Consider the following 14570-nt stretch of genomic DNA (forward strand, 5'->3'; position numbering starts at 1 on the left):
ACAAAACTTTCCATTGTCAATTTGTTGATTTAAGTTTAAAAGAATTTCTTTTAAATCTACTGCATCGCGCGTCGGCCATCTTGAATGGCCGCCATCTTGGAACGCAAGCGTCCTTCAGCATGGGACTTTCAGTATATTGTTTCTAATGGTTAGTACTATTTCTACTCCAAAATCCAGCTTTTACCTAAAATTCCCCGTATACGGCCCATTTTTATTTTATCTGTCCTGGCCTATATGATTCGGATAATCAAAGAGACGTAGATAGGGCCTTAAAAGCGAAAAGTGAGATAGAAAGCTGTGATAAAATAAAAGCAGTTTGGATGCAAATATGGGGTAATCTTCCGACTAAGTTTAAAGATTACGGATTTAAGTTTCTAGCCAATTGTTACATAAGCACACATGGAAAAGCTTTTTAAAATTTTTTGATTGAAAAATTCTTAAGAGAAACTAAAAAATGTACAAAAACAAAAGAGAGCCTTAAAGGTGCTTTAAATCCTACTACGAATAAAATTAAAAAATAGTTTTAAGTAATGTTCCTATTTTTCTGAAAAAATAAATGACTTATGTCCTTTTACATAGTTTCGGTATTTCCGTTTGTTTTGGGTATTTTTTTCACCACTCTGATTGTTCCTGTATTAGTTAGAAATGTTTCTACATCTGGGTGATGATTATGTCCACACATGCCACGTTGTTTCCCAAAATATTGTTCGAGGTTGTCTTGATTTAGTCTTCCGGTCAAAACATACTTTGCCACTTTAGCTAGCATGAATCTTACAACTTGAACAATCGATAATGCGGTTATTTTCAGACCTTCAGCTGTTTCACTACTGAGAAGCATCCTGTTACGCTGTTTTTTGACAAATTTTCAGGCGAAGAATAGCCTTCTGTCTCCCAATTAGTGAAGTAACTTATCAAGTCAGTTTCGAGCCATTTACGCCTTTTGCCATCGGGGAAGAAGTAGGGCTTCAGGTTTGGGTTTCGCTTATGCCACACTGTTAAGTGATTAAGACACATTCACCATATCAAAAAAATTGTTCATTAACCAGAATAATCTGACAGTTTCGGTAGTTTCTTGCAATATCTCTTGTTCTATACCAGTGGCCACAGTAGCGCTCATTACTTGTGATGCATATTTGACCCTCATTTTACCAAATGATCCGAGTTTTATATGGGAGATTTTTTTTTGGGTATTTTCTGGGAACGAGATGATAGTCGTAGTAGTAAAGTATCTCCACGTGTTTCCAAATTATGTGTTTTTTATTTTTACGATGAATTATCTTGGTACTAGATAGCTCGCTACTTTCCACACAATTCCTACCAGTCTTGACCAAATGTGGGGAATCGAATATATAATAGTGGTCGTTCCGGATCTTCTTTAGCCCAGCGGCTTATTCCATAGTGTGCAATTCCATTTTCTTTATTTGGTTTGACAAAGTAAGATTTAATAAATGTTCTATTGATACTTGCATCATCTCAGCGCGGAACCAAAATTCGTTGGTTGGATGGTAAATTAATAACAAAGAACAGTTCTTGAAATGTTTTCATTTTGGTTTTCTTTGTTTCGCTGCAAATTTATACGACGCACAAGAATATCTCTCTTCTGTCCTAAAAAAAATTGATGCCACTGGCACGGTGGAATCTAAATCAAGTTCATTATCTTGAAGCTCTTCAATGAATTGGTTACCATCGCTGTACCTGTTATCCAAAACGAAGTTGAAATTTGCCTCTGCAATTTTGGAAATGACCCCGCAGAGCTCCTGAAGGATGGGAGGCTACGGTTTGGCGGGAAAAGTATTCCATAAGAAGTTGTAAGTCATCCGTTGTTTCGAAAGGCAACCTGCTGGCTAGGAATACTTCGGAATTGTCCACGTAATTTCACCTGGGACATTCAACCCGTAAAATAAGATATATTTCTTCGACGAAACCTCTTTCCAAAAGGTTGAAATATGACCATTTCAAATTGTTTCCCTAAATTGAAATTGGTGGAACATCGAGAATAGTCTTTTTGCCTATCAATAATCCACACATTAGCCTGTGTTCGTTAGATATTATTTTTTATGTTAAGCCTAATCACACATGAAGTAGCCATAAATTATTATACCAATTATTTGTTTTGGTTTTTAACGGAAAGTGAAATAAATATAATCAATAAAATATTAAAATATAAAAATCTGCCTTTTTATACTATAATCGTAATTAAAATAAATGATTTATTTATATTATTATTTTATCTGCATCTTCTGGCGGTGATATTCATCGCCTTTTGCCAGTTTACTAAACTTTAGAACTTCCTATTTTTTATGTTTTAAATGATACTCAGTTTCGACAATGACCATTTAAATAATTATTTAAGCTAATGACAGAAAACGTAATTGAGTATTGAATTATTTTGAAATTTGAAAATAATAATTTCCTTGGCTATTTCGCCACCAAAGAGATAAAAAAGTGGCGAGTTTCCCGTTCTGTCACTGAAATTGTTCAGTGTCATACTTTAGTTCTTAAGTTACTTACGCTATAATTTTATCGTGCAATATTTTTTTAAATGAAATTCCCGTAAAGGGGACAGTAGAGATATTGGGAAACCCGGAAATGAAGTGAATTAGAAGTTTTAACCCTCTTTCCCGATGTCGTATCGGATCTGATAGAACAAGTATAGCTTTTAACGTAAATGACAATTACGTAACGTCCTAGTGTACTGTAATGTCTAGACCGATAGAATTCAAATTTACGAAATCGCCCACGAATATAGTGTACGTTCAGTAACAGTCATCGGAAAAAAACCCGATGGATTTGATATTTTCCACCGATGAGCTTTTTCGTTATAATGACGTAGCTAGTTGTTGAACGCTTTTATTTCGGTCATCGGTGTTTTTTAAAATGGCGTTGACTTTTTTTTCCGGGCCTGAAAATCGAAAAAAACGAAAACTACTTTATTTAATTGTAAATGAACTTGTAAATGATGAAGTAATAGAAGAAAATATTGTAGATTTTAGTGGCAGTCAATCATTTTCCAAAAAAGCAAAACAGAGCGCTATAATTGCTACAATACTAGAAAATCCCCCTAAGACTCGGTCAATTCCAGTGCGGATCACAGATTATGTGGAGATAGTTGTGCCTTTTTACGCAGAACGAGACTTTAAATCTCATTTTAGAATGAGTAGGACAGCGGTTGAGGTTCGTTACTTTAACATTTTTACATGGTTTTAGTTCGTCTTGATGACGAAAATTAAGGCAATGCACAAGAAATTTTGTTTGATGTAACATTGTTCCTTGCCTTAAACCTATTTAAGAAAATGCTGATATATTTCTATTGTCATTAGCAATTAATCCAGATTTATGGAACAGCTATAGCTTCTGAGAAAATTTATGTAGTTGTTCCTATTGAGAAGAGAGTTCTGGTTTCCTTATAGCTCCTTGCTACTCCAGACTCATTCCGAAGTATCGCAGACCGTTTTGATCTGTCAAAGGGGAACTCTCACTACGTGTTTCTGGAATTTGTGCGAATAATATCCAAACTAAGACCAAAGTATATTGCATGGCCAACACAAGAAACTATGGACAATACAAAGGTAGTTTGTGATACCAAATATGGTTTTCCTGGAACAATTGGAGCAGTTGATGGATGCCACATTGATATCAAGGAGCCGAAGGAAGATAAAAATTCGTATTACAATAGAAAAAAAAAGAACTTCTATATTATTACAAGGTAATTAAGTGTGTGCTCAAATGCGTATTACAAACACATTAATGTTTGAAGTCTCTTATCGGTGTTTGTAATGAAACTCTTTTGTTCATTGACTGTTGTGTTGGATGGCCTGGGTCCGTTCATGACGCAAGAATGTTGCGTGCTAGTGCAATTTATTAAGGTTTAAAAAATGGCCAAAGGAACTTTGGAGATGGACTTTTATTGGGTGACAGTGCATATCCCCTTGATATCTTTATCATGACTCCATTCAAATAAAATGGACATCGTTCACCTCAGCAACTGGCTTACAATACTTGCCATAGCTCAGCCAGGCAAATGATTGAAAGAGCATTTGCGTTGTTGAAAGGGCGGTTCCGCAGGCTAAATATCTAGATATGTCATTAATTGGAGAGGTTTCTGAAGTCATAATGACTGCCTGCATTTTGCATAATTTCATTTTAAAACAAGACGGTAGTGATGATGTGGGTGATTATATAAATGACTTCTTTCAACATGTAACAGCTGAGATTGACGAAGAAGCCGATAATACTAACGCAGCAGCTGCCAAAATCAAACGTGATAATATTACACAAAGTATAAGGATCATACGACCAATCTAAAACTATAATTGTAATAAATAAAATATTATATATCAAATATTAAAATGTTTTTTCATAACATTCATTATAAAATTACATGTGTATCAATGAATCAACCATCCTTGTTAAAACTGCATTTTTAGTATCTAGCCTTTTCAGCAGCTCTGATTGGAATTCCTTATTTTGGGCCTGATTGCTTTTTTCGATTTCTTCCGTACGTTCACTCCAGTCTAAAAACCATTGGGGTGGTGTTTCCGGTGATTTGGTTCTACGATTTTTCTTCTTTTGAATTATAACATGGTCGCCATTTTCGAAGGGACCACTTGATGGAGGTAGTGATGGTATACTTGAGCTTAAAGAGGCACTTGAAGCCGATGTTGAGTTCCCGGGAGAATCCAAAGAAATGGACGAAGAAGAAGAAGCTATGTCGATTAAAATTTTTTTTTATCAAATCTTTTGATTTTACTATTACCTGCAGAAATGGTGTTCAAAAGATTAATGGGAGACACAGCAGGGTCTCTTTCAAATATTTCTTCAAAATGATCGAAGTATTCCCAATTTGGTTTCCCACGACCTGTTTTTCCTGACTTATCTTTGACTTTTTTGTAGCTGTAAATAATATATACAATTATAAAGTAAACTACAAAATTAAAATTTAACACAATTCATACCTAGTTTTCATGTTACGGAACTTCGAATCACATTCGTCAACAGTGAAGTTGTATCCCTGGTTATTCATTTCATCTGAAATTTTTTTCCATACATCTTTCTTTTTTCTTGATGATTCGAATTCAGCTTTGTGGTCTTTGTACAACTCGATTAAAAGGAGGATGTTGTTTTTTCTCCATTTTGATGCATCTACAAATAAGTAATTAAATACACCTGTGATAAACACAACCTAAACTTAAGAGTGAATAAGAGCATTAACCAACCATCAGTATTGACTGATGAATTTAAAATGCTGTCTGAAGTGCAAATGCTATTATCATTTGCAGTAGAGACTTGATCCTCCAATATTTGAGAGACTAGGTTTTGTATTGAATTAGAAGATCTATAATTTGCCACATTGGCGCGTTGATTGCTTTCCACTTGGGAACGTTGACTGCTCTCCACACGGGATAGTTGACTGTTTGCGACATGTTTGTTTGCGGCATTAGTGACTAGATTGTTTGTAACGACTACAGCCGGAATTCCTAAGGCCTTGGCTTCGTTTAAACAGTAATTAGCAAATGCAGGACCTAAATATTGAGTTTTTAAGTCTTTAAAAATAAATAAAACAAATACCTTTCATTAATCTTGCATGGTCTTGGGCGCTTACAGCTATGTCATACTTTAAACCTCGATCAATTAATGATACCTCAACCAAAGCTGAATTCATCTCATAAAAACAAATATTTGTTGTATGCCAACTTAGAACTGAAAAATAAATCTTGAATCTTACACTTTTCGCGCCAAAAATGTGAGTTTACGTCAGTAATGACGTCAGTCATCGGTAAAACCGACTCTTCCAGCCGATGACTTCGGTGAGTAACCGATGACTATCGTGACGTCAAAACCGGAAACGCGAAAAAGCGTACAGTAGGAAACCGATGTCACCGATTACTAATCGGTGAGTCCGATGAGAGTTAGAGTTATGACGTCACGTGATTTTTTATTTTCCCCTGAAGTCGAAGCCAACGCCCGTTGTGAGAGAATCGCGAACTAAGCCTCTCTTACGCTGCTACGGAACATTTGCGTGAATTGAAAAACCTCCAGAGAAGTGGCCTTCAGATTCGTCCATCGAGTGACGAACCGGGCTTTTACTCCTTCGAAAGAAATGAAAATTTAAACATAAGCCGACCCCCCTCCCCAAAAACTAGCTTTATGATTTATCTAAAGGAATTAAATAAGTTATTCGCTAACTTAACAGTCGTGTAGATTCACTAAAATACCTACAAAACGTATATACGTTTACCAACAAACATTGTGGGATTACTATGATAAATACACGATGTAGTAAGTTAAATCATGCGCGCGCAGGTGACCGTTCGAAATGGTTTTTAAGAGCCGACGGTTGAATTAGTCAGTTAATTTGACGAAGCGCTTTTAAGCCTACGAGATCTTATATAATTTATTACGGCTACACCGTAATAGTTGACGGTTTTAAAATTTCATATTCGTGTTGTTTACAGCGTTCCCGTTCTTTCTATATAAAGCAATGTAATAAAAGTTAAGAAAAAATATAACGTTGATTACTTAATGATTTCTAAGCATATACCATTCAATAATTAAATATATGTATAAGGACTATTAAACTTAAGCGAATTTCTTCGGCATAAAATCGGGGGGAGGGGAAAGAGGTTAATCCTGATTGACAGAAAATATATAAAAATGTAACAATGGTCGATCAGCGGGTAGTCTTAATAGCAACCTATAAATACGGGGTACGATTTGATATTGAAATCAGATCTTCGATAACACTCGAAATCTGCTCAACATGGATAGCAAATCTTTAGTGTGGAATTGGCTGATATAAGGCCTTGGAGTTTAAACCATCTCATCGGATTCTATTTTACGCTATACGGGTTTTTGAGGGTGGACCCCACGACTCCTTTAACGACTTTGCCTAGCATTTTTCAGCATCTAGAAATAAAATTAATTGAGTGTTTCATAGATATATTAAATGTATTACGCAATGTTCCGCTGTCCCCCGAGTTATGTAATACGATCTCGGAACTACAAGTCTTCCGGAGTCATATACCCGAACGCTATTCGGAATTCTACGCTAGTCGATACCAAAACCGGGTGCAAGAATTTAACGCCTCGGAGCGAATGCTGGAAGAAATGATGTCATCTCAATTTGACGCTCCCATTATAGACTTCTTTAAAGAACAAGATGGTACGTATAAATAAATATATGTCCGGCTCGCTCACTCTCTTCCTCCCTCCACGAGACGGCTACTGTTAGATTTGACACTAGCTTATAGTATCTCAGTGGCGCCATCATACTGAAAATAATAGCCGCCTTGGACGAATTTTTAATATCTGAACTTTACGATGAACCACCGGTTGATTCTAAAAATCAAGAAAGCTTCGATACTATGGAGGAAAATATTGAGCTAGAATCGGCTCAATTCTTGAACGAATATTTAAAGGACCTCGAAGATCAGATTGGTGGTGGAGATTTCCCAAATTTGGCATTAGGGGGTTATAAATACCAGTACAATTAACGAATGATATCGTTGAAGGTATCGAAGCCGTCTCAAAAGCTGTTTTGGAAGACGTAGCTATCCATGACTACGTAAAAATCATATTGCGTAGTGTGGCGTTAGACGTTAATAGGCCCGATATTGAACTAGATTGATATAGGACTGATATACGACCAAATAGAAGATATTCTCTACGATGACGAAATGGAACAGTTTTTTCTCAGTCCAGTAACCATCATGTATTCTATAGTACGTTTACCGCACGGGCATGGTAGGCCTAAAAGTAAAAACGTCCAAACTTACCAAGTGCTCTCGCGTAACAGACGTGGTCTGGTCACGATTACGGCTCGCAGTACGCTGTGTTTAGCCAGGGCTGTAAGCGTGGGTTTGGCCCATCTAAAACATCAGAACGATAAAACCAACAAAACATTGAAATCCGCTTACGCCATACTAAGCCCAGTAATCCTACTCACAAGAAAGCGGCCTTAGAAATATGCGTCAAGGCCGTAGTGTTAATAACAAAATGCGGATCACCGGAATCATTTCAAAAATTCCAAGCGTATTTAATTGCCTATTCTTTCCTGGTTTTCCAAATGCATAATAACGTACCCGTACTTCGACCCCTTCTTGGGATTCTCTTACCCGAAAGTGGGTGGGAGACAGACGCTCTAGGGTCGTCAAGCGGCTTAAACATTTCATTACCCACGCCCCCAATTGAGCAGTATTCCGACTGCACGTATGATTATTTTTTCGTCACATCGACCGAGGCACAGTTCTATTCGACTGTGGAACCGTTCAGTCAGTGGTATTTACAAGAAGAATTGTGTTTAACTGGGAGTTTAACACTTAGTGTATAAATCCGAATTGACGAACAACGCGCCATACTCCGAGAAAATCAGTCTTCCATCAAGACGATGTACGATGTCTTAGAAGAGCAGTAGCGTACTTTTCACGGGGTTTTCCAGCCATTGGAAAGAGCCCTGCGGTTTTTTAGAACTTTACAGTGCGTTTCGCCTTCCAACGACTACTCCAAGCAAGTTGAAAGACAATTTTTAAATAATTTATGTGGGCATTGTCAATTTAATATTTTTTTCTTCAATGCGGCATTGCTTGAATGACGACAAATATTGACAAGTAAGGATCATTTAGGAATGGCAGAGTTTACCGAAAACCTCGTTTGTAAGGGAAAATAATAACAGTAGTTTCCCAATCTATTCAGTTCCAAAGAAAACTTCTAGAATTAAAAAGAAGAGTGTACTTGGACAAAATGAAAAATGCAATAAATTAAAACCTTTTATTTATGAAATACATAATTAAGCTTCTCGATGTGGTATGAAACAATACTCTGAAACTGTTCATCTACTTCTAAAGCTTAAAACAGCTTTAGAACACAAAGGCGCCATGACCATTAACAAGGCCCAGGGTCAGACTCTCAATAACGTGGGAGTTTATTTAGCGGAACCAGGGTTTTCGCACGGTCAATTGAACGTAGAATTTTCCCGGGTGGTATCAATGTAAAACTTAAAAATCCAAGTTTTAGAGAGATTACTAAGGTAATATTTTGCCGCGTAAACAAACGGTATTCACTAAGAATATTGTGTATAAAGAGATTCTTTAATTATGTTATGTATTTATGCATAAATTTTTTTCTCAATAATAAACCCATATTTTACCTTATGGTGTAATACTTATTTATGTTACGCTCTTTTTCCTGTTTAACGTTGATTTCCTGTTTGAGGAAAAAAGGTGTGGTTCAATGTAAAAAAACGTCTACAGGAATTTTATACAAGAACTCAGAATTTTTGGGTGTAGTCGTTATAGCTGTTCTGAATGGCCCACAGGGTGTCTTACAGTGGTATACGGTTCTTTTTACAGGGATGCAATGGGTGTACGGGGTCATTGCAACTAGCCGAAGGCCGGGCTTTCTAGCTAGTCTACATAATAAAATTCTAAGAACCTTTCGTCGAATGTATTTTCGGACTTTTATTCGCGACTCTAATGTGGCATCGCCAAGGTACACGGAGGTACACCTAGCGCTTCGCCTTAACAATAGGTCATTGAGCATATTTTAGAAATCGGGTCTAACGTGACAGCCACACAGCTAGCTGAGAGCGGGCTTCTCGGCTAGTATTCTCTAAAGATCTGCCTGTTTGAAACTCATATTAAGAATCTTCGCCCTGGCACAATTACATCAGCCCAACAGGTTCAAATGATAAGAGACTTCAACAACTTTGTAAGCCTAATATACAGTCAGTGGTGGATGTCGTGCAATTCGGCAGTAGATGCTCCGTTGGAAGATTTGAATCTTTTTCGTAACCTACTTTGATACGAAACTGTGAATCGTAATGTATCTGGAATTGCAAACACTGCATTTAAGTGACATCTCTGGTATCTCTCTGCTGAAATGGTACCGTTCGCGCTTTTCAGCAGCAAAGTGGCACCAGAAGAGAAACGTGCTTTAGCAGATAAACTCCTAGAATTGAAACCTCAGACTCCTTTGTTGAAGCACACACTCAGATTCGGCACCGGATTTGGAAAGCCTCGCTTCCCTACTGATATAACTCTCACAACCACTTTGGCAGACCTGGAACACAAGGACTCCTGGTTTACATTTGAGAGTTTTCAACTGGACTCATAATTCCTTAAAGAACCAGTTGAAGAGTGGCCAAATTTGGCGGCTACTGTATTATCAGCATCTAGAGTGGGTGCTATAAACGTGGTTAATGATTCAGCCGAACGAGGTAAATATGAGTACAATGAAAAGTTCAGTTAAATAACACTGAACAATTTCATTCGCTTATACACGTTTAATTTGTGGAACGTGCATTAAAGTTAAGTTTTTTTTTACAAATTACTCGGCGTTAGTTGCTGGTTTCTTATTGTTTATGCAGGGATACAAACTGCAGATATCGACGTAATATATCTTTCCTCGTCCCGCGACTTTGAAATAGGTACGAACGGTCGGCCGCCAAAAAATGTGTCCCTGGGATTGAGCGGACCGTGATATTTTTTGGTGAAATCGGATCTCTTTAAATACGCGTTTATTTCAGGATTATTCGCTTTGTCTTTACGCCACTCGCACCCCCCAACGTTGAAACACGTCGTAGGATAACCTAGTCCCCAAGTTTAAAAACTAAAAGTTAGTGATGAACCACCCCGACCGCGAAATGCGTAAAAGGTAAATGGGCTCGCGGAGCTAGATATGTTCATGGCCAGAATGGCAAGATCCTGGTTCAACTAGCCGAACCCATCAACCACGACGCCGGCTTGAATGTGCGGATAAGTATGGATCTCCAACACGGATAGATCATATAAGTATTAAGTTATTTATCAGAGTGGCTACGGCACTCAGACAATTTTTGTTGTCATAGTATTATATTTGTTTAACCTACTCTAATGACTGTAATTGCTTGTCTTATTATCCCTAATTTAACGTTAACTTTTAATTATTGTAAATCTACCACATGGCAATCATCAATTTAATTAAAAGCACACCCTATTCAACCTCACTTACCAAAACAGTATAGTTACGCGAGAGGGAGGACCACGTAGGTGAAGTGAATGTCGGTTTGGTCGCCAGGTTTCCTTTAGAAAAGCGACTTGGGTTTAGTAGAAAATCCCCTACAGCCTATCGCTTAACGACTACTTAATGCGATGTGCAGAAATATTAATTTCAAACAAATTGTATGTAATTTTACCCACTTGTTTCATTAGATGTGATGTCGCGCACGCTATGAAACTTATTGCTAGTTGGCCAAGTCTCAGGGGAGAAAAAGTCCGAACGAGAAAGTTTTTTCGGCACGTGATGGACCAAGTGATCCAAACCGAAAGGAACTTCTTCAAGTTATCATAACAGTATCCATGAGCGAGACTGAAGGGCAAAGCTTATTTACCGGAAATGTAACTAAATGTGAACGAAGAAAATTATGGCTCATTAGTAAAATATCAGGTATCGGATCGGAAAATATTGAACCTTTAGCCGAATCCGCCCTTGATAACCTGGAAATTCTAGATACGGATAGAGAAGTTGACTCCCCGTAAATGCGAGCTCGAACTTTTTACTTCGGATTTTTCAGAAGATAATACGGTAGAGGAAGGCGACAGAGGACATCAGGAATTTGTTCCCAATTTTAAAAAGGATTTGATGAAATTAGCAAAACTTATGAGTTCAGTCTATAAAATTGGAAGTTCAGTGGCAACTAGCGCGAGCGTAGAAAGTAGTTTCAATGACCTAAAACCATTCGCTTCCTATGAGAATTGACGAGTTCCTCTTAATTCATATTAAATCGCTTGTAGGTAGAATGAACCTAATTCAATCTATTTCGCCCTTACAGAAAGAATCAACTAGTGACATCTCAGAATTAGCTTCTACAAATACTGGTAAGCTTAATTTAATTTCAAAACCTCTGTTCAGTTTTCTTTAATAAGCCTCCCATTTCGTCTTGATAAACGAAGCCCTGTTGTTCTCTTTGCCACTTCTCAATCGTTTCCTCAGCGGCGTACTAGACCTTTTAACTTTTTTCTTTTTAACGATTACCGATTCGGACCCTTTTGGCGCGACGATTCTTTCAAACCTTTCCCAGCCTACGGGTCGTTATTGGGTAAATAAATTGAACCTAATTGTCGAAACCCAAACAACTTTGGCTCGGAACTACATTTAGTCCAAGTTTCGGCGAAACAAAGTATAGCCGAGCTCATTAAAAAATGGTCAGATTGAACATCTATTAAATGGGCATTCAAAGATTGTACATATTGAAAGCAGATTAAGGGACGTTGCCTGAGAAATGGCAGTTCTAAAGTTGCTTCCCTTCTTAATCTGACCATTTCTACATCGACAAAATCATCATGTTTTGGCGGAACTGGAACCTTAAAATCACCGGAAATATAGAGGCCGTTGGCAGTCCTAGCACGGCTGTACGCGACGTACAATTGACACCTAGGCATAGCCCGTTTCTGATCAGTGTGAACTATGACCTGAGAATAAGTGTCACTTTGACTCTTATTAACAGTTATGACTTCTGAAATTTTTAATGGAAATTGTCATCTCGATACATAGACATGTTTTTGACCATGTTTACGATTAAACGATCTCGATATTTTTTCAATGGGAGTCCCAAGATGAATCTACTTTTGAACGGATCATAAAGATATTATTCCTGTTGCGAGTTTCTTTACCGGATTTATCATCGTCAAATTTAATCCACACCATATTAGGTATCTTCTCTCGCATCAGTAGCGTAGCCAGGATTTTGTTTCGGGGGGGCACACCATTGAAAAAAATAAAAAAAATTAAAATATTTGTACGTACGACCATACGTTTCTGGGGGGGGGGCATGTGCCCCCTGTGCCCCCCCTGGCTCGCAAATTAGTTCCTTGCATTGACCTTTCGGCGTAATCTATTTGATGTAGTCGACCCGTCGCCCCATTGTCTAATCCATCTGAGGTGTCAACGTTAACCGTCATCATATAACGCGCTCCACAAGAAAAGTCAAATCCCTAGCTAAGCCCATTGTCTCTTAGGCTGAAAGAGCCCGAACTCTTTCAAGAATTTGCTTCTTGATGGAGTTTTCAACATCCCCCATGGCCATGTCAAAAGATACAGCATTTGCAGTTTCCGATGTCATTCCAGACAGTCTGATGAAGTTAAAATTGTCTACCGCTTTGTTTGTTGGAAACAAGTGAATTGCGTCTTAAGGAAACGGCCTACACCGAGAAACTTTGCAACGCTCAAAAATATCTATGTCAGCTGGTGTCATGGTACCAATAGCCAACCGATTCAACTCAAGCGCGAAGGCTTTGTCATCTTTTTGTCTCATAACTTCTGCCAGTTCGAAAAGTTTGAATTCCTGTCAGAGAGGACTATCAATCAAATTTCCGTACGTAGTTGATGGCCCTGGTAATTCGAAAACAAATATGCCTCCTACAGTTTTTAACTGATGAAAGTCACCAACCAGCATTACAGAGAGACCACCAAAAGTCGGTCTCGAACCCATAATCTGTTGACACCTTAAATGTATCTGATTAAGAATTTTAACAATAGTCATGGAAATTTCATCAACCACCAATTGTTTTAAATCGTGATAAGTTAAACGCAATCTGTTAAGAGATTCAGAGTCCAAGCTAGCCATTTGTCCGGCGTATTGGTGAGTAGGCAGGCTGAACGCGTTAGGCAAAGTTGAACCTCCTATGTTAAAGGCTGCCTTTCCTGTAAAAGCTATTCAAACGAACGGTCGGTCAAACGAGCGGTCGGCCAGACGAGCGGTCGGTCAAATGGGCTGCTCATTTGGCCAACCAGAATTTCGGCTAAAAGAGTAGTCGGCCATATGGTCTGCTCATTTGGCCGACCGAAAAGTCGACCAAATGAGGAGTCGGCCAAATGCACCCCACCCTACCTCAGTACCTCTATAAATAGATTGGATACCGCAAAACTGTTGGCGATAACAAAATGGTAACACGAAATGTTTTGACTATACTAAAGTATAATAGATGATGCCAGACTACCATTTTTTTCAGTTTTCCGAGTTAAATGTATTTACTGAACTGTGAGTCTTAATAAATAAATATTTTACCAAAATACGTGACTTTAGTATATTTAGTATATTCAAAACATTTCATGTAGCCTTTTTGTTCCCGCCACCAGGCCTGCGGTATTCAATATATTTATGGAGGTAATCGTTTTGGCGAATTTCCGATGTCATTAGACGCTTCAAAGGAGTATATTACTATAAATATTATATATTTATACTGATATAGTTATTTTTTATTTAGTTTTAGTTCCATTGTATCATTATCACATTTTTTAGTTTTTCCTAATGAATAAAATTTCGATGGTGCCCCTAATTTCTATATTTCTTGATGCCCTAAGCAATTGCTTTTTTTGCCTAATGGTTAATCCAGGGCTGGGTCTAATTTCTTTGTTTCGACCACTGCCCATGGATAATATAGTATATAGAAGCCAGAGTAATTAAACAAATGTTGGACGATCCTCAAACTAAATTGTATATGGAATTTCTACTTCCAATATTGAAAGAACTTAAACGAATGACCGAGCTTTTTCAAATGGACAAAGGAGACCCTTGCAAAATATTTTCCGAACTT

Source organism: Leiobunum rupestre, chromosome 5, assembly GCF_980474605.1.
Source record: "Leiobunum rupestre chromosome 5, qqLeiRupe1.1.hap1, whole genome shotgun sequence".
In the NCBI taxonomy this organism is placed as follows: domain Eukaryota; kingdom Metazoa; phylum Arthropoda; class Arachnida; order Opiliones; family Sclerosomatidae; genus Leiobunum; species Leiobunum rupestre.